Source organism: Mustela erminea, chromosome 3, assembly GCF_009829155.1.
Source record: "Mustela erminea isolate mMusErm1 chromosome 3, mMusErm1.Pri, whole genome shotgun sequence".
Lineage (NCBI taxonomy): Eukaryota > Metazoa > Chordata > Mammalia > Carnivora > Mustelidae > Mustela > Mustela erminea.
The window spans coordinates 139,305,643-139,328,027 of NC_045616.1; the positions used below are offsets into that span (position 1 = coordinate 139,305,643).

The 22,385-nt window shown below is 45.3% G+C and overlaps 1 protein-coding gene across 6 annotated transcripts in view; it reads right to left on the minus strand.

Annotated features, from left to right (window-relative positions):
• The window catches only part of PDZD2 (PDZ domain containing 2), a 348,844-nt gene that overhangs the window by 173,056 nt on the left and 153,403 nt on the right, over nt 1-22,385 (minus strand). The window contains exon 1 of one of the 6 annotated variants that reach the window (XM_032337690.1): nt 9,251-15,214. The exons of the other annotated variants lie outside the window; for them this stretch is intronic. The gene's annotated coding sequence lies outside the window, so the exon portion shown is untranslated. Of the gene's footprint in view, nt 1-9,250; nt 15,215-22,385 lie in introns of those variants that run through there. 6 annotated transcript variants of the gene reach the window in all.

Consider the following 22,385-nt stretch of genomic DNA (forward strand, 5'->3'; position numbering starts at 1 on the left):
AGTGGACCCATAAAGGGCCATCGTCATGGGAAAAGTGCCAATCAGCAAAGGCCCTCCAGGGACCAGCTCTGGGAGCAGCCCAGGCCTGACTTGGAGATCGCATCTTCTATATGTGAGGCTGGAGAGTGGCTCAGGAGCTGCGGAATGTGTAGCTCCCTCTCAACTCACCCCCAACACCTCCTACCCGCACATGAAATGTTGCTGCAGAGTTCACAGCTGGTGAAGGGAGATGTCTGAGTGTGGCTGTGGGTTGGTCCAAATATTCCCCCAGCTGTGCACACGTGGGCCTGACGCTGGAGCACCGTCTGCGTCCTATTAGGCACTTTTATGAGCTCAGAGCATGACTATCTGGTTTGCATTTGCAACACAGAGGAAGCAGTAAGGGGCAGGAGAGAGGCTTTCTAAAGGACACCTTATGGAGGTTCCTTTCACCACAAAGCACCTTGGAGATGAGTGGGCAGCATGACAGGAGGGGGCTGGGAAAAGAAGCCCACGCCGAGAGAGTCAAGGCACCGAGTTCGGGTTGTATAGATACAACCCACTACCTGTGCTCCACAACAAAGCACCGAACCGCTCAGCCTGAGTTTCACCAGGAAGTGATAAAACCTGATTAGATATGCTCTCAGATTCACTCCTTCCTGCTTGAAAATTCTATTTCAGTTCTTCATGAAACCCCTTTATGACTCTAGGAACTCTGAGGAGACCTTGTGAACACCTAACACAAGGTGTTGCCTATAACTGGCACTTGGTAATTGTTTATTGCATAAATGAATGCACCAGTGCTGATAAGGATACAAATAAAGGTTATTTTAAAAAGTCCCAGGTACAGCATACCCATGTGGGCACCATAATCACACATGCACTCTTATATGTTATTTTACTTCCAGTTGCCTACTGTTGTGAACTCTGTCTGCAGAACCACATCCCAGACATTGTAGGGAGAAGCAAAAATGATTCATACCCCTACCCTACTCCCCAGGACTAGGGAGCTAATAGAAAAGATAAAAAAGACACAAGGATAAAAGGACAACTCTTAGGGCAAACTACAACTCCAATTCCGATATACTAAGGTACATGTAACAGGCATTTTAGAACCAGACATGACGAGGTTTTATACGAGAAAGAGATGAACATACACTGTATCATGAGGCTTCCAGCAGGAAACAGAAGACATATTCAAAAGGAGTTGGGGTTTTTGTTTTCTTTTGTTATTTATTTATTTATTTGACAGAGAGAGCACACGCAGGCAGAGTAGCAGGCAGAGGGAGCGGGAGAAGCAGGCTCCCTGCTGTGTAAGGAGCCTGACACAGGGCTTGATCCTAGGACCCTGGGATCATGACCTGAGCCAAAGGCAGCTGCTTAACCACTGAGCCACCCAGACACCCCTCAAAAGTGCTTAATGAGAGAGAACTTTATGGAGAGACGTGGGCAGGATGGAGTACCTGCGGGCTAGCCACTAGCTAGTGGGAAACTCTTACCACCTTTAGGTCTGAGGGCAGCAAGAGGAAGCAGTGCAAACCGGAACCTTGACACAGCGAGCTGCCCCCGAGAGCTGAGAACAACCCAGCCGTGGTCAGAATCTCTGCAAGGCCGAGCAGGCTGCTATGAGGGGGGTAAACACCCCAACACCCTCTCCTCCTGTCTTCTGATTCCCCTGCCTGTGCCTCCCATTGGGTGAAGCCAAGCAGAAATAAAACAAGGGAGTCCCAATGTCGTCAGTTCACAGTATAAGCCCCTTGTTGCATAAGAAGGCAGAGAATGAATTAGGGGGTCAGGGGAAGGAAGGCAACACCCATGTGTACCTACACACGCTCAGAAATTATACACACATGCATATGCATTTGCGCTATATTTGGAACAAGTACGTCTTTGACTTTTCAAAAAAGTATCTGTTCTACAAAAGGGATTCACCGTAGGATTCATCTAAATTTAAATGATTTTTAAATTAATTAGAGAGAGAGAGAGAATGCATGAGTGCACATGAGCCGGAGGGAGGAAGCAGAGGCAGAGGGAGAAGCAGACTCCCCGCGGAGCAGGGAGCCTGCCATGGGGCTGGACTGATCCCAGGACCCGGAGATCATGACCTGAGCCAAAGGCAGATGCTTAACCTACTGAGCCACCCAGGCACCCCAGGGCTAATCTAAATTTAAACATCAAGGTCTTCTACCATAGCTCAGATATAATTTAATTTATAAAACAAACTTCTTTAACTGCAAATAACCTCTACATAGTGCTCACATTGTTTGATACGTGGTGTATTTATTTACCTAGGGCCTAACAAGTCACACTATTAAGAAGATAGCCCATTAACCGTACAAAATTGTTTCATCAATTTCTTTAATCTTCTATCCTTACCAGCCCCCCAATTTTCAAAGATAAAACAACTCCAAAGCTTGCACACTAACACATATGTCCATTTATATTTTCTATCCCTTGGCAATTAAAACAAGAATCCCAGAGGTCAGCCAAAAGTCTTAACAAATGAGAGTCAGATATACCATCTCTGGATTCAAAAGTGCAAAATGACAGGTCATGAGAAATCACCTGGAAAACGGCACTTGCCAGGCAACATTTCAGGGATCTGCATTTCTTATAGCAAATTCCCTGCCAGCTAATGCTTACCCTCTAACAGGGACCTTCAGAAAAGTTGCCGAAGTATGAAAGCCTCTACCACACCGTCCACTTTTATGCAGAGTTCTACTGATGGCAATGGCAATGTGGGACGGGGACTGGGATCGCTTTGAAGGGTGGCCGAGGGTGGGGAGAACCATATGAGGGAAGGAGAGGAGGTTAAAGAAGGTCTCTGGGCCACCTCCTGATGAATGACCATATATCTGAGATTTCCGGGATGGTCCCAGTCTCAGAGAGCCTAGCCCATACTACTACCAAACCTAATTCTGGGAAACGGTTACACAAATGATGGGTCCCTGGGGGAAATACACTGCCATTAAAATTAATGAGTCTGTAATGACATGAAAAAGCCTCGTGTCTGTTCACTCACAGTAACGTTTGAATCCCTGTTGTACGCTAGATGGTGTAAGGGTGTTCAAGCTGTACGATGACTTTACGTATTGCCTAAGGCATATATATGTTATATAGCACACAGAACCAGACGGCCAACATTTGAATCTCTGCTCCAGCACCGAAAAGCTGGACAACCCTGAGCCATTTCCCTAAATACGGTGTGTCGCAAGTGATCTCTGTTGTAAACGGGATACTCATGGCACCTTCTTCATAAGATCATTGTGAGGATCCGATTAGTTCACACATGGAAAGCATAGGACAGTGCCAGGCAAGCAGTAAGTGCTCACTAAATCTTAGCTGTATTAAATAGGAAGCTCCCAGCCTTACAGTCTAGGTTTAGTAAAAGATACAAACAGGAAAATGATAGCATAATGCTAAGTGCAATTAAGGGCTTCTCTTTAGGCTAACATTATACTGGGAATGAAGAGACAAGGGAGGCTTCCTATTCATAAAAATAAAGAGGGTATGCCGTTGCCACTGGAGTCAGGCTGGGGCAAACAGGTACGGACAGGCCACTTTCTCCTGCCTTCAGTCCTACCGAGGCCGCTAAACACTTTCAGAGTATATTTCATCTTCAACGCTTCCCAAAGTCCGGGATGCCCAAAAGACAAAGACAACGGAAGACAGAGACAACGATGCCAAGTGTGCGGGCAAGACATGACCTCCTCCACAACCACAGGAATGAATGAAAGCTAGTGCCTGGCTTTTCCAGGGTGGGATGCATGGGGTTTCATCGCCTATTGTTTCAAGAACAGTCTTCACTCCTGTGACAGCCCCAGGATGATCTCTCACTGGGATCAGCTAACAATCTCCCAAGGACTCCTCTTTTCCCCCACGGAATGTCTCCACAGTTATTCCTTCTTTTGAAGTTGGAAGAGAGAATAACATTAATTTCATCTGCCTGGAAAAGAGAGTAGAGAGAACTCCTACTCACAGCCAGAATAAGGAATCAGGCAGCTTAGATCTTCAGGAAGGGAAGCCCAATGTCTGCCTTAACTCTTTTAAGAAGGAGACCACGCATAAAGAAATGTCCTCCTCTATCAGTCTGGCAGCAAATGATACAAAACCCTGATTCCAAATGGCCTTAGAGCTGCCCAGGTGGCTCAGCTGGGTAAGCGTCTGACTCCATCTCAGCTCAGGTCTTGACCTCAGGGTCGTGAGTTCAAGCCCCACATTACTTTAAACCAAACCAAACCAAACCAAACAAGACGGCTTGAACAAGGAGGAAACTGATCATCTCGCATGATGGGACCTGCAAGAGAAAGCTTGGTGCTTCCTGAGGATACTCTGGAATCTGCTCCCTCCTGGGTGTTGACTTCATCCTAAGGTCGGAGACAAGATGCCTACAGCAGTTCTAGACAGCAACGTACCAAAGAAGCAAAGGGGTCATTCGCTCATGTCTGTTTCTTAGTCATGAGCAAACCTATCCCAGACACTCCACGAGAGACATCTCTTCACACCTCATTGCCCAGACTTGGGTCACATACTCTTCCATCCACTTGCCTCTCTGGGGTGTAGAATGGGGGTACCACAACCAGAATGTGCTAATCATCTCAGAAAATGGAGGCTCCCGAGTCCACATGACCACTAAACCACCCAATAGGCTTTTGGTGAGGCCTAAAAAAGGAAACGAACATGAATATACCTCAAAAAAGTTAACATGCTCTACAGTTAGAATTCTGGTAAGCCACACCAAACGCGTTCAAAAATGCCTTCTGCCAGACATTCCACACATACAAAGAACCATGGTTAACGATCTGAGGGGGAAGATGCTAACACACCCAGTACAAATGCCCAATAACCACTCTATTCAGGCGTTGGCATTTTTATTTAATTATTTTTAAAAGATTTTTATTTATTTATTTGACAGAGAGAGAAAGAGAACATAAGCAGGGGGAGCAGCAGAGGGAGAGGGAGAAGCTGAGCAGGGAGCCTGATGCAGGGCTCAGTCCCAGGACCCTGAGATCATGAGCTAAGTTGAAGGCAGAGGCTTGATTGAAGCCACCCAGGCACGCTAGAGCTTGGGCATTTTTAATGATTATTTGATTATTTGATTATTTGATTATTGCTGAAATTATGGCACAACGTGGACTATTTGCTATTTCTGTTCCAAGTGGGCACCTGTGGTAGACATGGATAAATACAGAAAGATTTGAGAGGAGGGTTCCAGTGCAAAGCTGGGGCGTGAGGCAGAGAGACTCACTCCTCAGTAAACATGGATTGAAATGCGAGTAAAGGAATTTTTTTTTAAGCATGGAGGGAAGGTTTTGCCAAAATCTTAGAACTGAAGAAGCAATGATTTCAACAAATTTTTGGAAGTGGGGAAGCGGTCAGTCCAGTGGTAACTGACTTAGCAGATGAGAGAAAGCAGAGTCTGAGAGATAGAGCCCAGACATAGAGAGTCTCTGGAATTGGGGACACCGGACAGGGGTGCCAACGGCAGGAGGGCTGGCTAAGAGCCTATGCCTGAAGTTGTCAGACCCCCATAATCTCCTTAGTCCTAGCTCCCATGTGACTGCCTACATTCCATGACGGGTTTGCTCTGCAACATCAGAGCAGCTCTGGACTCCGACATCAAAGGTAGCTGAGGGAAGGGGTGCCACTTTAAGAACAGGGGGAGAAGAGACAGTTTCCATACCAAATGTTAGACTCCTGGTCTCCTACCTGAATCTGGCTCACAGAATGCCACAGTCAACCCAGTCCTCTCGGTGACAGGGATGGGGATTTCTCTTCCCCTGGGCAGTTTTGTCTGCGAGAAACAACCGTCTATCAAAGGTGGGCGTCGTCCAGTGAAATTGCTTGGCACGACAATCCCGTTACAGTGCAGGTGCTCAGGGCCATCCACACTCTCGAATCACCTGGGGAGCTTCTAATACTTGCTACCACCTGGGCCCTAGCAAGATCCTATGTCATTCAAATGCTTGGAATGGGAATGGAAAGTTTACTGGGTGCCAGGCACTGTTCTAGATTCTGGAACACCGTTCTAGGTGTCTTTCTTGGAAAGAAGGTACTATTGATTTCTGGAAATAAGCCCCATCCATGTAGGCAGACCTGCCAGTTAGCTTTTAAGTGATCAGTCCAGGATCATTAGACATTACTGGAAAGTGTTTAACAAGCACGAGATTTAAAAGCACAAATGGGGACACCTGGGTGGCTCAGTCCATTAAGCGCCTGCCTTTGGCACGGGTCATGACCTCAGGGTCCTGGGATGGAGTCCCGCATCAGGCTCCTTGCTAGGCGGGGAGCCCGCTTCTCCCTCTACCTGCTCTGCCTGCTGCTCCCCCTGCTTGTGCTCTCTCTCTGACAAACAAATAAAATCTTAAAAACAAAAACTAAGGAAATCTGAGGGGGAAAGAACCGTGAAGGGAATAGAGGAGCACTTCAAAGAAGCTGTCATTGAGATCTGCAGGGAGTTGGAAAGCTTTTCATCCGTGAAACGAGAACAGGAGGTTATAAAAAGAATATTTCAGAGATTTTTAAAGAGCGCTTGGAAATTAGAAATTTGATGGCAGACATAAAAATTCAGTATATGGGTTGGAAGATAAAAGGAGGAAATTTCCCAGGAAGTAGCAAATTTTTTTTTTTTAAAGGAAAGAAAAAATAATTAGAAATTCAATCCGTGAAGATCCCCTTCCAACTAAATAGATGTTCCAAAAGAGGAAAGAAATGATTTTTTTTAATTCCAGAAAACTGTTCAGAACCAAAGAACATGAGTTTCCAGATTGAGAAGGTGTATTGAAAGCCAAGTAAAATGGAGGAAAAAAAAAAAAAACTCACAGAAAGATATATGAAAATGAAATTTCATTACAGAGAGAAAGGACATTACAAAGAACAAGGAGAAATCCTAAAAACTTTGAGAGAGGGAAATAATGACATTCAAAGCATCAGGAATTAGAAAGACAGGCATCTCCATGGCAATACTGAACCCGAAGAGCAATCTGTTCCAAATTCTGAGGGAAAAGCCTTTCCAACCTTCATACCCCATCAAACACACAAACTTGGAAGATCTTAAAAAACTGATTTCCCAGGTACACCTTCTGAGAAACTTCCAGAAGCTGTGTTTTACCAGAAAGAGAACAGAAACAAATGAAGAGGAAGGTGTGGGTCTCGAACACAGGGGATGCCACCTGGGAAAAAGGCAAGAAGCAGCGCCCAGTAGGATGAAGAAAGGAGATTTCCAGATGACGGGTGTGTGGCAGGCCTCAAAAGCAGCGCATCTGGAGGGGTGGGGGGTCAGGAGGCCAGAGGGCAGGTGAGGGAGAGACCCAGTGGAGCAGTACATTTAAGAATACACACAAAATGTTGAAAGCGGTTGTCTTTGGGGCACAGGAGTTGAGGTTGATGGAGGGTGGGGCAAGTGACTGCTGTTTCTAGTTATAAGCCTTGCAGAAATATTGACTTTGGGAAAATTATATACATGTATTGTTTTGATAAGGAAAAAAGGGAAACTCGGGATCTATATCAGATTCCGGAATGAGAACCCATGTCTAGAAGGCAGCAAAGGTACTTGGTGAAACTGTTGGGAAACAGAAGAGTTGATGAAGAAGCCAGGGCTGAGCTCTAGGCAGAGCCAGGGCAGAGCTCTAGGCAGAGGAGGTGAGAACTTAATGTCCCAGGAAACGAGCCAGAATGGGGTCACCCTTCCCCTTCAAGGAGACAATTCCTAAGTGTGACCTGCCTGGATTTATAGAGATTAGTCAGAACAGAGGATTAAAGGGAGCTGTGCATGCCAAGTGCAGTGTCAGGCAATTTATGGAAGTGAGAAGGCCATCAGAAAGGTGGTTTCTGGAAACTTTGTTGCTCTTTGCGAGGTCTTCCTTTCCTGCTAGATTAGGAGAGGTCCTCCCTCAGCCAGTTACGTCCAGCTGTGCAGGCTCACAGAGCTCCAGGCTGGAAGAGCATGAGCAAGCTGAAATCCTGAGTCCACCTGGGTTTCCCCACTTTCCCTAGTACATCCTATTGTTTCTTCTGTGTGTGGCCCACTCTGAGAACTTTTTTTCTTTTAGAACCTGACACAGACCTCCTTTCCCAAAGCCCACTTTACCTATGAGTGCTACGGTTGTATCCTAGGGACCATGGATTTGACTAGGGATCCTGAAAACAATGAGCTGTGGGTAGATCCTTTTAACTGTTAATATCTCCGCTGAAGAAAGGGCCACAGTGAATCTGTAGGTTACTGGGTGTATAGCAGTCAGGTTAGCATTGGAGGTAGAAAGATACCCGTGTACCTTATTTTTCAGTTCATCTGCAAAAGCAAAAACAGTCTAGGCGTGCGAAGTTTGAAAGTACTATATTTCATGTGTATTTGAAGACGTTTATGTCATGCCTTTGTGATACCATTATTTACGGTTTTTGTCTTGCCCCTTATGATACCGAACTCAGCTGGACCTGTTTTTATGAAAAGTGCTTACTGTTTACATCCAGGACTTTTCTCCCAGATATGGTTCCCAGGATGACAGCTGTAGTTATCTCCTATTTACTGGCATCTCATGACAAGACTGACTGAATTTCACCCCTAGTATTTATAAACTATCTACTAGGGAGTAACAACATGATAGATAAGGTCATTCTCTTTCCAAACATCTTTCATCTTTAAATTCTTAGATTTGCGGACACTACAGCACAATATTCTGTGCCTCAGTGGTGAGACAGTTGTCTAAGCAGGCTGTTTCGTAGTTTGGGGTGAAGCTCTGTCCCCACAAGAGATCATGACCTCCTGAGGGCTCAAAAAAAGTTCCCGCTGGTACCAGACGCATCTTTGCTCTATCCCAGATTCCCTTCCCTGCTAGCCAGAGAGAAGCACGGGATAAGGACAGTGTAACAGATGCCTGGGTCGCTGGAGCACCCCCCAGACACAACCTCCGTGGGCTTCAACAGCACCTCCTATCCAAGGTGTCTGAGAGATCCGTGCTTCTGGAGCCCCTCCAGACTTGTCCCTTCGCACCCCCCCCCCCCATCATACACGCCAGGCGCCTCCTTCCGTCAGTAATTGACAAGCCAGTTCCAAGTCGCTTACTCCTCCTAAGGAGCACAGTCCGTCTCTAAACACGCCAGTCTCCCAAGTCAAAAAAAGACACCCAGGTGATCTGCGAGATGAGTCAGTTGGCGGCGGCGTTTTTCCGAGGCTGTGGCTCAATTTCCACATCTGTGGATTCAGCCTCGACCTGCACCCCAGCCCGAGAGGAAGGGGAAGCCTGAGGTTTCCGTTTGCCAGGCGGCTTCCTACCTCCAGTTCTGAAGTCACCTCGAGGGGGTCTCCAGTCCGACGCCTCCGACGGCCGGCGTGCGGGTCGCGAGCAGCTGGCGGCGCTAACCCTGCGCGCCGGGGCCCCGCTCGGCCGCGCGCGCGAGCCGCTGCCTAATCACCTGCCGCGGCGGGCCGGGCGCGGGTGGGGGCGCTCAGCTCGGGCTCGCCGCCCGGGACGCCGCCCCCCTGCGCGCCTCCGCGCCGTCCTTCTGGAGACCGGTCCGCGCCGTGCGCTCCATGGCCGTGGGAGGACCCCTCCGCCCGCGCGCAGCCCGGGCTGGGAGGTTATGAAAAGGCTGTCATGGGATCCCGGCTCGGCCCGTCACTCCCCTGCTCACTTGTCAGAACTCCACGGCATTCCAGAACCCCTTCCCCGGTCACTCCCTCGCGGGGAGAGGGAAGCCGCCCGCGGGTGGGTTTCAGGGACTCCACGGTTGCTGGTGCGCGCACCTTCGTGGACATCGAGCGATCGGGGGGGGGGGGGCGTTGGGGAGGAGCGTGGCTTCCCGCCCTGACCCGGAGCAGGTCCGGAGCCGAAAACGCCCTTCCCCGAGACCCGCGCCCGGTCAAAAGTTCTCCCTCCAGCCGCCGCGAGAAGCTCCACCTCCCCGACACCAGCGCATTTCATAACCGCTCCGTTTCATAACCAGCAGCAGCGTGGGTTCCTACAGGGGGTGGGTGGGGGAGCCCCAAACCAGAATCACAACCATCACACCGGGCAGGATGTCAAGAAACTTTTCAGAAACCTCCAGTCAGAGTCTTTCTGCTGCAGGCACCAAATTTACCACCGCTGAATTACAATCGCCGGTGACGGCACAACTTAAGCATTTCCTTTATACCTTCTCCCGCGCCCGCGCCCCTCCCGTCATCTGCGGGGTTCAGTCAACAAGTCATCCCCCCGGAGAGGCAGGACCGGGCTTGGGCCGCGCAGCCATCGCTCCAGCTGCAAACTGATGAGGAAGCCCGACCCACGAGGCTGAATTGTTTACATCACACCCACCGAGGGCTTCCTGTCTTAAATTAATGGGAATACAAATAAGGCAGGAAAAGAGTGTTTGCTTTTCTAAGAGCGGAGGGAGGGCGCTCGGAGACAGGGGGAGTCACCCCACATTTCACTGCATGAAGAGATTATTTTTTTAAACCTCCAATTGTATTTTATTCCACTTTTCCACTTTTAACACTTGCTGAAAAGTGAAAGCATCGCTGTGCCAAACCTCAAACCATTAAGGAACTTCTGCTCACATTTTCACCTGGCTTGGAAAGGGATTCAGGGCAGAGCTCCCAGAGGGAGCTGGAGGTACGGACACCACCTGTGGTTGGATGGCACAAATCTAGGCACAAAATGAAGCCCTGTGCCTCCTGGGACTTGAGATGGACACACATTCATCCTACTCCTTGGGGTTCATCCCAGAATCTTGCCCCAAACCTATGTCTCTGAGCTAGGGTTCTCTTCTTGGGAGCCCAACAACCCCTTAAAGTAAACTAGCTTTGCAAGGGATAGATCTGGTGGAATTTGAAGGACTTCATTAGAAAGGAAGAGGCAAAAGAAGGCTTCAGTTCTCAGTACCATTATTGTTACCGGAAAGGGTAACTGGAGCCTGGGAGGGGGCAACCTGTGTCAAGGTCAGGCTGGAAATCTGTCTTCTTTCAGAAGCAGCCCACAGAGTGCCCTGCTAACTAATCATCGCAATCACCAGTCCTGGAATTACCCTCAGTTGCTTCATCCAGGTTGCACCACAGCAAAGCCAGAAACAGGTAGGAATGCCAGGCGGTGGTGGTCCTCCTTTGGAAGTACTAGAAGGAAACAAAACCCCAGGATAAAGTGTATCTCCAGGAGGTGTGGGTACTGCAACCAGCAATGATACGTGGAGGTTAGGAGAATGCTACAGGTGTCTGGTGAAACGGAGCTTTGCAAGCCACACCTCAAATATGGCAATTCCTGGGTCAAAGCCAGTTAGCTTATGATTTCAGGAAAAGCCAAATTTATCAGAACTCTTAGAGGGTCCGGCTTACAAATATTATAAGGCTTCCATGAATGTTGATCTTTACCCTCCTCCCTATTCCTTCTCTTCTGCTTTGGGGTGGCAGACTTGGTAGATTGATTAGCATACTTTTATGTGGCATCTCAGTATCTGATACGTTTTATGGGAATTAGGTTCAAATGGAATGATTTTTCGAATAATTTCAGAAGTCATCTCTTCTTCCCTTCTGATTGCTTTTCCCACTGACAGTTTCTTAATGCTTTACTTCTAACGCTCTCTACTCCTTCAATCTGGTGTGTAATTTATGATGTGCAAACCAATGCTGTTGAAGGTAAATCCAGGATTTTACGTTTGATACAAATAAATATTCCCCTTCCCCCACCGACTTTGTTGTCTAAGCTCAGTTTAGGGTGTGTATATGCCAGGAATTAAAATTTGAGCACATCTGTATAATGACTTAATTTCAGGAAAGCTTTGGAATGCATATGACATTCTCATCAGCAGGCCAGAAAGATAGGATGTTCTTGGTCTTTTCCCTCCCCAGGTTCACTGCTGACTGGAAAACAGATCAATGGCTCAGTAAACAAAGGGGTGCTTAAAAAGTGGTCTCTAATTTTACCCTAGGTCTGGTTTAAATACTTAAAATTACTGTGTGTACACCCAGAGTCTATAAGTAATACTAATTTGAGCAGAAACTGCTGGTATGTTAGGAGAATCCAAAGTGGCTTCAAGACATGAAGGAAATGGTTCATTAAAAACAGTTTAGATTTCAGCACGAAGGCTGATTACAAAGTAGTGTCCTGAGGGGTGATGATCAAAATGACAGGCACAAATGGGGCTTAATATCTAGATTCGAGAAAAACAAAGACATGAGGATCACAGCAGACCACGTATCCAATATGAGTCTGCGTATTGTACAGATAAGAAATGGGCAACACAACACTGCGGTGAGTTCACACTGGCGGGAGGTTGACATGAAAGGGAAGTGCTTCTCTCCACTTCCTCCCCCATAATAAAGAATTTGGCAGCAGAAAGACTCTTATTAGGGTGGTATGTCCAGTGTGAGGCCCCTTATTTTAAGGGAGATGGGGAGACACTGGAAAGGTTCCAAAGGAGAACCAAAATGATTAAAGAGACAGAAAATAGAACCTTTGAGGGAAGGTTAAAGGATTTGCAGTTGTTTAGTCTAGAGTAAAAACTGCCTCAAGGCAAATTTAACAGTCGTCTCCCATCTGAAGGGTTATTATACAGAGGATACCGACCAGCTGTTCTTCATCTCCACAGGAGACAAAAGAGGTAAGAGACACAAATGCAACATTAAAATTTGGGTCAGACATGAAGCCTTGCCTGACGCTAATGGTAATTGACGGGACACTGACATCACTGGACAATCTTCACCCATCAGACTCCCTCATAAGTGATAGTCTCGTGTGTCTAGGCACGAGCCAGGCTAGAGAATGCCTTCCATTCCCTTCTAGGGCTCAAGTGGTGGTCTTTACAGCATTGAATGTGGGAGCAAAGACCCTGAGCGTCCAGGCTCTCTGCCTACAAACAAGGCACCCCAAGAATGTCATCCTCCCCACAAACATAGGCCCACATCCCATTGGACCTTTGTTTACTGGAGTGGGTATCTCTAGGAATACGTCCAACTCTTAGATATAGAATAAGCGACACGTGTATTTAAGAGATTTGCTCCTCTCTCTCGTTTCTCCATACAAGCAATGTTACTTTTTGTTTAGTGAGCACACAAATATTAGTTGATGATGATGTTAATGATAATAGCTATAAGTTATTAAGCTCTTACTATAATTAGGTTGGGCACTATGTTAACAACTTTATGTAGATTATCTATCTCTTTTTTTTTCAAGAGTCCTGTGAAGTGGGAATAATTATTAGCCTTATTCTAATGCAAGGAAACTGAGTCACAACAGGGTTAAGTAATGAAGCTAGTAAATACTGGAGCTCCCAGTTCAAACCCATCTAGTTTGACTCAAAAGGGTGTGCTTACCAATTACACTTCTGCATCTCACCAAGTATTTTTACCTCTTGGGAGAAAGGAAACATAGCAAAAAGAAGCATTTATGCTTGTTGGCCCAAACTGAGTAAAAATCAAGACTTCTGGAGGTTTATTTACATCACTGGGGGAGTGCAATCATTTTTCGCCAGCATAGCAGAGGAAAGGACTGACTTTGCCTTCTGATTGGAAGCATACATTGCTGTTTCTCACCAAGTTGAAGAATCCAAGCAAGGTTTATCTCTATTTTGTTATTTAGAGACACTTCACTATTCATCTATAATCTAATCTTGCATATATTAGGTCTTCTGTGACTGTTGAAAGAATGAATACAAATGCATTATGACAGTGATGCTTTGAGGCAAACTGAACTGAATTGAGCCTTTCCAGCATGCTGGTGGGCTGACTCCAGTGGATCATTTCTATGGGCCTCTTATCAGAGGTCCCTTGAGTCTTAAAATCCAACTGCTTCCTTTAATTCAACATCTATGAGAAAACATATGGATGGGTCACATATTTTTCCAATGTCAACTACTTTTAGATTGAGAAAAGATTTTTAATGGGGTTTATTGAGTGCTGTTGTTTATCAACAATAGATGATTCATGAGTGAAACAAACATCAAAATGATTTTTAGAAAGGCAAATGAACCACACACAAAATTAAATGCCTTGATCCAAACTGCTACAAAGGACAGATATTTTCCCATTAGGACAATTTATCCTGAGTCTATAAACAGAGAGGGGCATAATTATCCATGTGTTTGCTAACAGATCTAAACCTTATGTAGCTATAAAAAGCTGGAGAGAGGAAGAAAGAGGAAATTCCCAGGAGAAGATCCCCAACCACATCCAGGGCCATCAGATCTCCATAAATACAAAGCCCAGCAGTGGCACCAAGTGAAGCATGAGAAGAAACCTCAAGATTTTAACACAAGCCACGGCAATAACTTTGAATTGTCTTAAAACTAAACAATGACAATTCTAGCCAATAAACTTGCAGCTGACATATGGGCAGAGTGGTGCCTTACTGGTGTTCCAGATGTAGTTAATAGAAACATGACGCCCCGAATAAAAAAAGTATTCAGTAAATGTTGATTGAATATACAGAAGAGTGAATGAATGTCTGAACAGATGCCCAGGCTGCCTCTTTCCCCCTTTAAATGTCTGTTGGAAAGAGGTCTCTGAGGCTTCAAGCCCAAAACCCCTACAGAGGGGTTGAACAATTTAACACTGGTACTCTGGGAACAGTTGATGAAACCAGAGATGGTTTCCAACCCAAAGACGCCAATCTGTGACCCTGTAATAAATACAGAAAGGGGCACTGCAGTACCTGTGAACCTTGATTCAAAAGCTCCCATTATTTAGAATAGAGATTCTAAACTAGTTGAAGTCCAACAGAATCAAGCACAAGTGACCAGCAGCTATTGAGCACTTACTGGATGCTGGGTTTTGTTCTGAGCCCCTTGTATATTAACTCATTAAATCCTATCCCAATCTTAAGAATATGTATTGTCCTCATCAACCCATCTTATAGGCAATGGAACTGGGCTAAAAGACTCCTTCATTAGCTCATGATCACATGACTAGTATGTGGAGGAGCCAGAATTCAAACAAATTCCACCTGGAACGAACACGGGTCTTAACCGCTTCCCAGTGCTACCTGTCTAAGTCTTACCACCCACCACTCCTCAGCACAAAATCGCTATTCCAATCAAACTCTTTATCCACAAATACTCAAAGAGCATTCTCATCTCTGCAGGACGTGTTCCCTAACCTCCCTAGCCCACTGTTACCTCTCTCTTCTGAGTGTTCACGTCACTTATTCTCCAGTGAATGCAGCTGGAACTTACCTAGCTCCTATCACATCTCTCCAACTAGATGTTAAGTCCCTTCCGGGGTAGGACAGTGTGTTGTATGGAGGTCTGGAGATATATAGTCTGTAGAAAGACCTAGATTTAAAGTCCAAATGCCGGGCGCCTGGGTGGCTCAGTGGGTTAAGCCGCTGCCTTCAGCTCAGGTCATGATCTCAGGGTCCTGAGATTGAGCCCTACATCGGGTTCTCTGCTCAGCGGGGAGCCTGCTACCTCCTCTCTATCTCTGCCTGCCTCTCTGCCTACTTGTAATCTCTCTCTGTCAAATAAATAAATAAAATCTTTAAAAAAAAAAAGTCCAAATGCCATAATTATTACCCATGTGACTCTGAGGAAATCATTTAATGTTTCTTACACTCCTTTTGGAACCATATTCCTTAAGGGCTTATTGGGGAGGAGAACTTAAATGAAAAAATGTGCATGAAGTGTTGAGGATGATGCCTAATATTATAAGTCAGTGATTCTCAATCACCAGCTACTTTGGCCCCCAAGGAACATTTGGCAATGTCTGGAAATATTTCTGATAGTCATAACTTGGGGGGGGGTGCATCTGGCATCTGGTGGGTAGAAGCCAGTGATGCTGCTAAACATTCCACAAAGTATAGGACAGGCCATTGCAAGGAAGGATTATCTAGTCCAAAATGTCAATAGCAATAGTGCTGACATTGAGAACCCCACTATACACTATTAAAAATGTATTAAAAATGTTTCCATTCCCTTCCCTTTCCTTATTTTTGACAGAGCTGTGCTTATGGTCGGTATTCAGTAAATCTTTGTTGAGTAAACCTATTCATAAATGGGTAAGTGAATGTATGAATCCCAAGACATTTTACTAGTAAACATCTGACTTCAGGGTGTGGTCCAGCCACGGCAGGGGTTGGGTGGGAGTTAATTAACTTAGAACCAGAAATTTCCCATATCCATGCTCAGTGAAAGGAATTCTGAAATAAATCCAAACTAATACCAGGAGCCTGTGGCCAATGAAAGTGAAGCCAAAGTCAGTCCTAGAAGAGCTGAAGAACTTAGACAAAGGCCAGCTCCTTCTTATTGGTGGCTTCCCAAATGACTTGCTATTACCCTGAAAATGTCCCCTCATATGTTTCTAATCCCTACTCCAAAGAATAGTACAGCAAGAGAGCCAGAAGACCGTGGAAGAATTTGTTCAATCTCTCATCCCTTGTCCACCACCCACCCCTGCAACAATCACACACAATTTGGAGTCCGACCAAATGAACTCTCATCAAGACCATGGACTGTGAAACATGGTAGAAGGAAAAGGGACACGCAACCATTACTTGAAGCCTTCATTCAACAGGTTCAGTAGTATCAGTTGCAAGAACTAGAACTCGAAGAATAAAAGCTTACATTCCTGGATAGAGCATAAATCACATTAACAGAAACCAGAAGCGAGAGAGAGGGTGAGGGAGAAGGAGAGACAGGAAGGGAAGGGCAGGGAAAGGAAGGGAAGCAAGAGGAAACCATTCCTTTCATCTCCCATTCTCCAGAGTTGGTGGCAACACTTGCTGGCATTCCATCTTCTGCAGCCAGAAAATATAAAGATTTTTGTGTCGTTGTAGATGAGAAAGTTTAAAACTTTAGTCTCCAGTCATCTTTAAGCATCTCTGGGATATTTAATTACCTGAACTAAATTATCTGCCCAGAACTGTGGGAACAAGATAGGTTCTTTTTTTTACCTCAGGCCCCTGAACACATCTAAACTGGGATTGTCCTCCTTCCTCTAATCACCGTCACCTGGCTAATCCCTACTCCCCTCTCTCGACTCAACTCCGACATCACCTTCTTTAGGGATTCCCCTGCCCCTCTCCTAAACCCCTGAAGCTTTGGTAGCATTCCCACTGCCCATTCACTTGACTGCTTACCCTTCTAGGCTATAAACTCTTTTAGGATAAGGTTGTATGGCCTTGTTTAATATTTTATTTCCAGGGCCTAGCACTGAGCCTGGCACACATAGGTGCCCAACGGATATTTGCTGAATGAGTGACTATAAATCAGGAAACTTCCAAATACATTCATCCCGGCAATTACTTACTGAGTGACTTCTATGAACCAGAAATAGGGCTAGACAACGGGTAAACAATAATTGTCACCTTAATATTAATCACAATAACAGTAAAAACAATCACAGCTACAGTTTATTGGACGTTTACTATGCACGAGGCATCATGCCAAGCTCTTCTAATATATTTTTTTAATTATCCACCCAAACCCCACGTGGCAGATACAAGCATCATTCCCATTGAACAGATGAAGAAAGATGTTGAGCCACTGCTATGGACCTTGACCCTTGACCACGCAGATTCTATGTGAAAGAATCTCTGACATTTATGTTCCTCGAGGTCTATTTACATGGGTCTCACCCACATCGACTAAGAAAAGGTTGCTGTGCATTCACCCATGACCTCTGTTGATGTCTTGTCCCCTTGCCTACAAAGCCCCCATCCACTCTTCATACTGTCTGAAATTTATTTTAAAATATTTTGGTACCTCAAGTGATGACAATCCTAGTCTACATTTTAGAGGCCGTGAGCTAATGTTTGAAGGACACTTACTAGAGTCCAAGTTTGAAATATCACCATCTAGCTCTGTAGCAGAAAGTTCTGTTGTTATCAAAATGGGGGCTAGAAATATATATTTTTTTCCTCTGTGGAATGAGAGATTTTTAAGATAAGTTGGTTAGAAAGATTTGTGTAGCCCCTTCTGCCTTCCCCTGCTGAGTGACAGGAATCCAGGGACAACCAGCTCTCTGACACCTCTGACTGGTGCTTCAGCTGTGGAACTCCATTGGTCTGGGGATCCCCATTGAATGGAGGATTTTGTGACTGGGCCTGACATTGAAGTCAGGTGATTCTTCTCAGAGAGGTAACCTGCTGGGAAGGGGCTCACTTGAGCACCCACCTGAACAAGTTGTGGAGAGGTCACCAAACATAAAAGAAGGTTGTGGGAGCATTTCTGTGTGGGCTTGCTATGGCAGGAGTCAAAGGCTCGCTTTCATGGTAACCAACCACTTAGCAGTGAGGTTATCAGACCGGAAGTATAGAGCGCTCAACCTTTCCTGATCGCTATTGATATGCGACAAAAGAGCCTGATGGTCAGCTCAGGTCAAGCTACAACACCCTCTTTCCTACCTGGGTCCCTAGGCAAATACCCATTCATCTTTCAGCACTAAGTTAAAAAATCCTCTCTACTGTGAAGGCTGTCTTGATGAGTCATCTCCCCTCACGAGTTCCGAGGAATCATCTAGTTGAAATGGCTGCCTGCATGAGGCTGAGATCCTTCTGATAAACCCCAGTGGCTTTAGATACCTGGGCAGTCAGTTGGTCTTCTCTATCACTAATTCTCTTTTCTGCCTCATTTATCCTAGCAATAAGAGCTTCCATTTTTTATTGAACCTCATTCATACCTTTTTTGATTTCAACTTGGTTAGATTTTAGTTCTTTTATTTCTCCAGAAAGAGATTTTATTTCTCCAGAAATTAAATTCTCTACTATCGTCCATCTTTTTTTGAGCCCAGCTAGCACCTTGAGAGTTGTCACTCTGAACTCTTGATCTGACGTATTACCAATGTCCATATTGATTAGGTCCCTAGCTGTCGGTCGGTACTGCCTCTTGTTCTTTATTTCTTTATTTATTTTTGTAGTGAGTTTTTCCGCCTTATCATTTTATCCAGATAAGAATAGATGAATAAGAGAACAAAGGCAAAGACCCCAGAAAAATAGACACTAACCAGATCAGGAGAGACCTGAATAAAGACGATGTGGTACACACAACATACACACACACACACACACACACACACACACACACACACACACACACACAGGCATTCTATGCAGCCATCAAAAGAAATGAAATCTTGCCATGGAACTAGAGGGTTTTATGCTGAGTGAAATAAGTCAATCAGAGAAAGACAATTATCATATGATCTCTCTGATATGAGGAACTGGAGAGGCAGGGCAGGGGTTGTGGGGGCTAGGGAAGGAAAAAAAAGAAACAAGATGGGATCAGGAGGGAGACAAACCCTAAGAGACTCTTAATCTCATGAAACAAACTGCTGGGGGTTCGGGTGGTAGGGATAGAGTGGCAGGGTTATGGACACTGGGGAGGGTATGTGCTATGGTGAGTGCTGTGAAGTCTGTAAGCCTGATGACTCACAGACCTGTACCCCTGGGGCAAATAATACATTATATGTTAATAATAATAATAATAAAAAAGAAAACCTGGGCAGGTTTCTACATCCTGAAAAAGCCCAAATTTAGCAAGTGGATTTATTTTAGAGTGTGATTTATTAAGCCCAGGGACACACTAGGTACTGAGGAAACACTGATTAGTAGCACTGACCATGGGCCCAGTGAGCTCAGAGACCACAGTGGGACAAGGAAGAGGCACCAAGCCATTAGTTACAATGCAGTATGGGGTAACTGCTAGGTCCAGAGAATTGTGACAAGTCCACCAGAGGACCTAATTAGTCTTAGAAGGTCAATGGAAGGCTTCTAGAGTGACTATAAGCTGAGCCCTGAGGATAAGCAGACATTAGCAAGGTGAAGAATAGATTCCAGGAATTGAAAATGGCAAGAACAGAGGACCAGAGGCTGAGACAGAAATGCCATGTTCTGAGGTCTGCAGAGTTTCAGCCTGGTGCCAAGTTTGGTCAGCCTAGGGCCACTATGAGGAGAGCAGCAAACTGGGCAGTGACTAGAGAAGTATGGCTTTGTGGGGCAGAGGTTTGGGCTTCATTCTTGAAGGGATTTTTAGCAGGAGTGCCCTGAACAGATTCCCATGTTAGAATGATCATGCTGGCTCCAGGGAGGAGAATATTCTAGAAGGCCAGCTGGGCAGAGGCAGAGAGAGAGGTGAAGAAGCTGTCCCATGAATCCAGCCAAGAAAAGATGGTGCCTATCCTGAGGGCATCTTTGGGATAAAACTCAGGCATTGCTCAATTTACAGGCTCTCACCCACCCCCATCCCTTCCACATCTTCCACATGCTATTGCTGTCTGCAAATATATCTTGCAGCAACTACCATTCCTTTCACATTTGGTTGGTCCAAAGGATAAGTAGACTCTGCTTCTCTTCATCAAAACCAAATTTTGGTTCTAGTCTTCATAGCCTCCTAAATATCTCACACTGCCCTTTCTTCCCACAGTGGTCCAACTCATCCCACCACGCTTTGCAGGCAAGAATTTACACAGGTCCCTCTCCAACAATCTTGAAAGCTTCCCAGGGCTGACCTCCCCTATGTGGAGCACCTGCTCCCTCCCATCTGATATCCTAAGTCCATTTCATTATTTAAGTGAAACAATAAAGGTCTCCCCATCTGCAAGAAGCATGCATGAACTCCAGCTAACCTGGTACAGAACCCTACTCAAACTTAGTCGCATTAATATGTATTCCTGTCAACTGGATATGATGGGATGGTTCTCTAGGTTTTCTCTTCAAGGACATAATACCAGAGCACTGCAGATTCACTTTCTTGTCTCTAACTCCCTTTCCTGTACTTGTACTCAACATCCTTCTCTGACCTCCCCTTGCCCTGTTCCCCGGACCAAAGAAATTTCTTTCAGCCCACAGAGGTCTTCACTTTGACCTACTCCTGAGAACTGGGACTTGTCAAGGATGGATCTACCTCTAGGCCTAGTCCACATGTCAGGCCTGTCAGCTGGCTTCCTAATAGTGAGCATTATGTTACCCAGAAGGGCCAACATAGACTCTTAAATGGAATTAAAACTGGATAGTATCCCAGGGACTTATCCTCTCCCCAGAGGTCTTCACCTACCAGGTTCTGGTGCCTTTCTTTCCAAACATGTTTGTACCAATATTGCCAAATAAAACATAAAGACCCAGCTAAATTAGAATTTTAGGTGAAAAATGAATAATTTTTGAGTATAAATATGTCTCAAATATTGCATAGGATTTTTTATTTGCTAAATCTGACCACCCTAGTTTGTACTTGTTACTCAGGGTTGTTTTTTTTTTTCTTTAAATATTTTATTTATTTATTTGAGAGAAAGAGAGAGAAAGACCATGAGCAAGGGGATAAGCAGAGAGAGAGGGAGAATCAGACTCCTCCCTGAACAGGGAGCCCAATGCAGGGCTCGATCGCAAGACCCCGAGATCATGACCTGAGCTGAATCAGGCAGATGCTTAACTAACTGAGCCACCCAGATGTCCCATGTTACCTAGTTTTTATAAAAAACACATCTACACTCATCAATAGATAAATAATTATCCAGAAAACAAAGCATATCTACATTATTAGAACTTGGGACCCTTGAGAAATATTCTTTGTGCTCTGTTTCTCACTCTGATGGAGGTCTTCTTTTAAGGGTAGGTTTTTAAATCATCTTTATAGCTCACTTGGAGTCCCTCACCTCTCAGCCCTACCTTTCTCACTTGGTTTATAATTCTCTTCCCATGATTACTCTTTGCATCATTAAGTTCAACCACTTTGACCCTTCTTTCTTTCCCAAGCAATTACCATTCAATTGAGTACTTCACCTTGACTTGCTCGGTCTTACGATGATGTATCAAAACATCTCCTCTTTACAAGCCAGTGAACCACATTAAGGAAACATGGAAGGGCTAGTAATTGGAAGTAATTGGAAGGCCAATCAATTCTTCCAAATTGACCTCAGGGATCAGATTCCTTTTCCCAATTGCCTCATGCTCTCCGACTCTGGGAAATCCTTCCAGAAAAGCACCACCAGGACCCGAATCCTGGCTCTGATCTGGTTTATCATTGCTTCCCATTAGCTGGAGAAAGTTGGGAAAAACAAAGGACCAGATAAAGCTCCAAACAATATTCTCACAAAGGAAAGACCGGATTCTTCTCCAGGTGCCAGAGGCCTCCTCAACCATGTTGTTTACAAAAGCCATGCTATTTACAAATAGTGCCACACAAAGCATATGCCTAACTTCAACCCAAGAAATGGAGAGTTTAACCCATTTATAAATGCATGTTTGGGGGAAAAGGGCATGAAGGGGAACTATGACTTTCCAGTTGTTACAGAGAGTAACTGAGATTCTAAGTAAGAGACTGTAGGTGAGACTCAAAGGGATCCAGTGCAGCTGGCAAGATCTGATAAGTCATGTGTGCTCCTTGGGTGGGCTGGTTAGGAAGGAAGGACATTAGTGAGATCCAGAAGGAGTTGTTAATACATCGAAAGGGAAACCCACTTTGAATGACCGGGGCCACAAATGAAAAATAGCCACAGTGGTTGAGAGCCATGT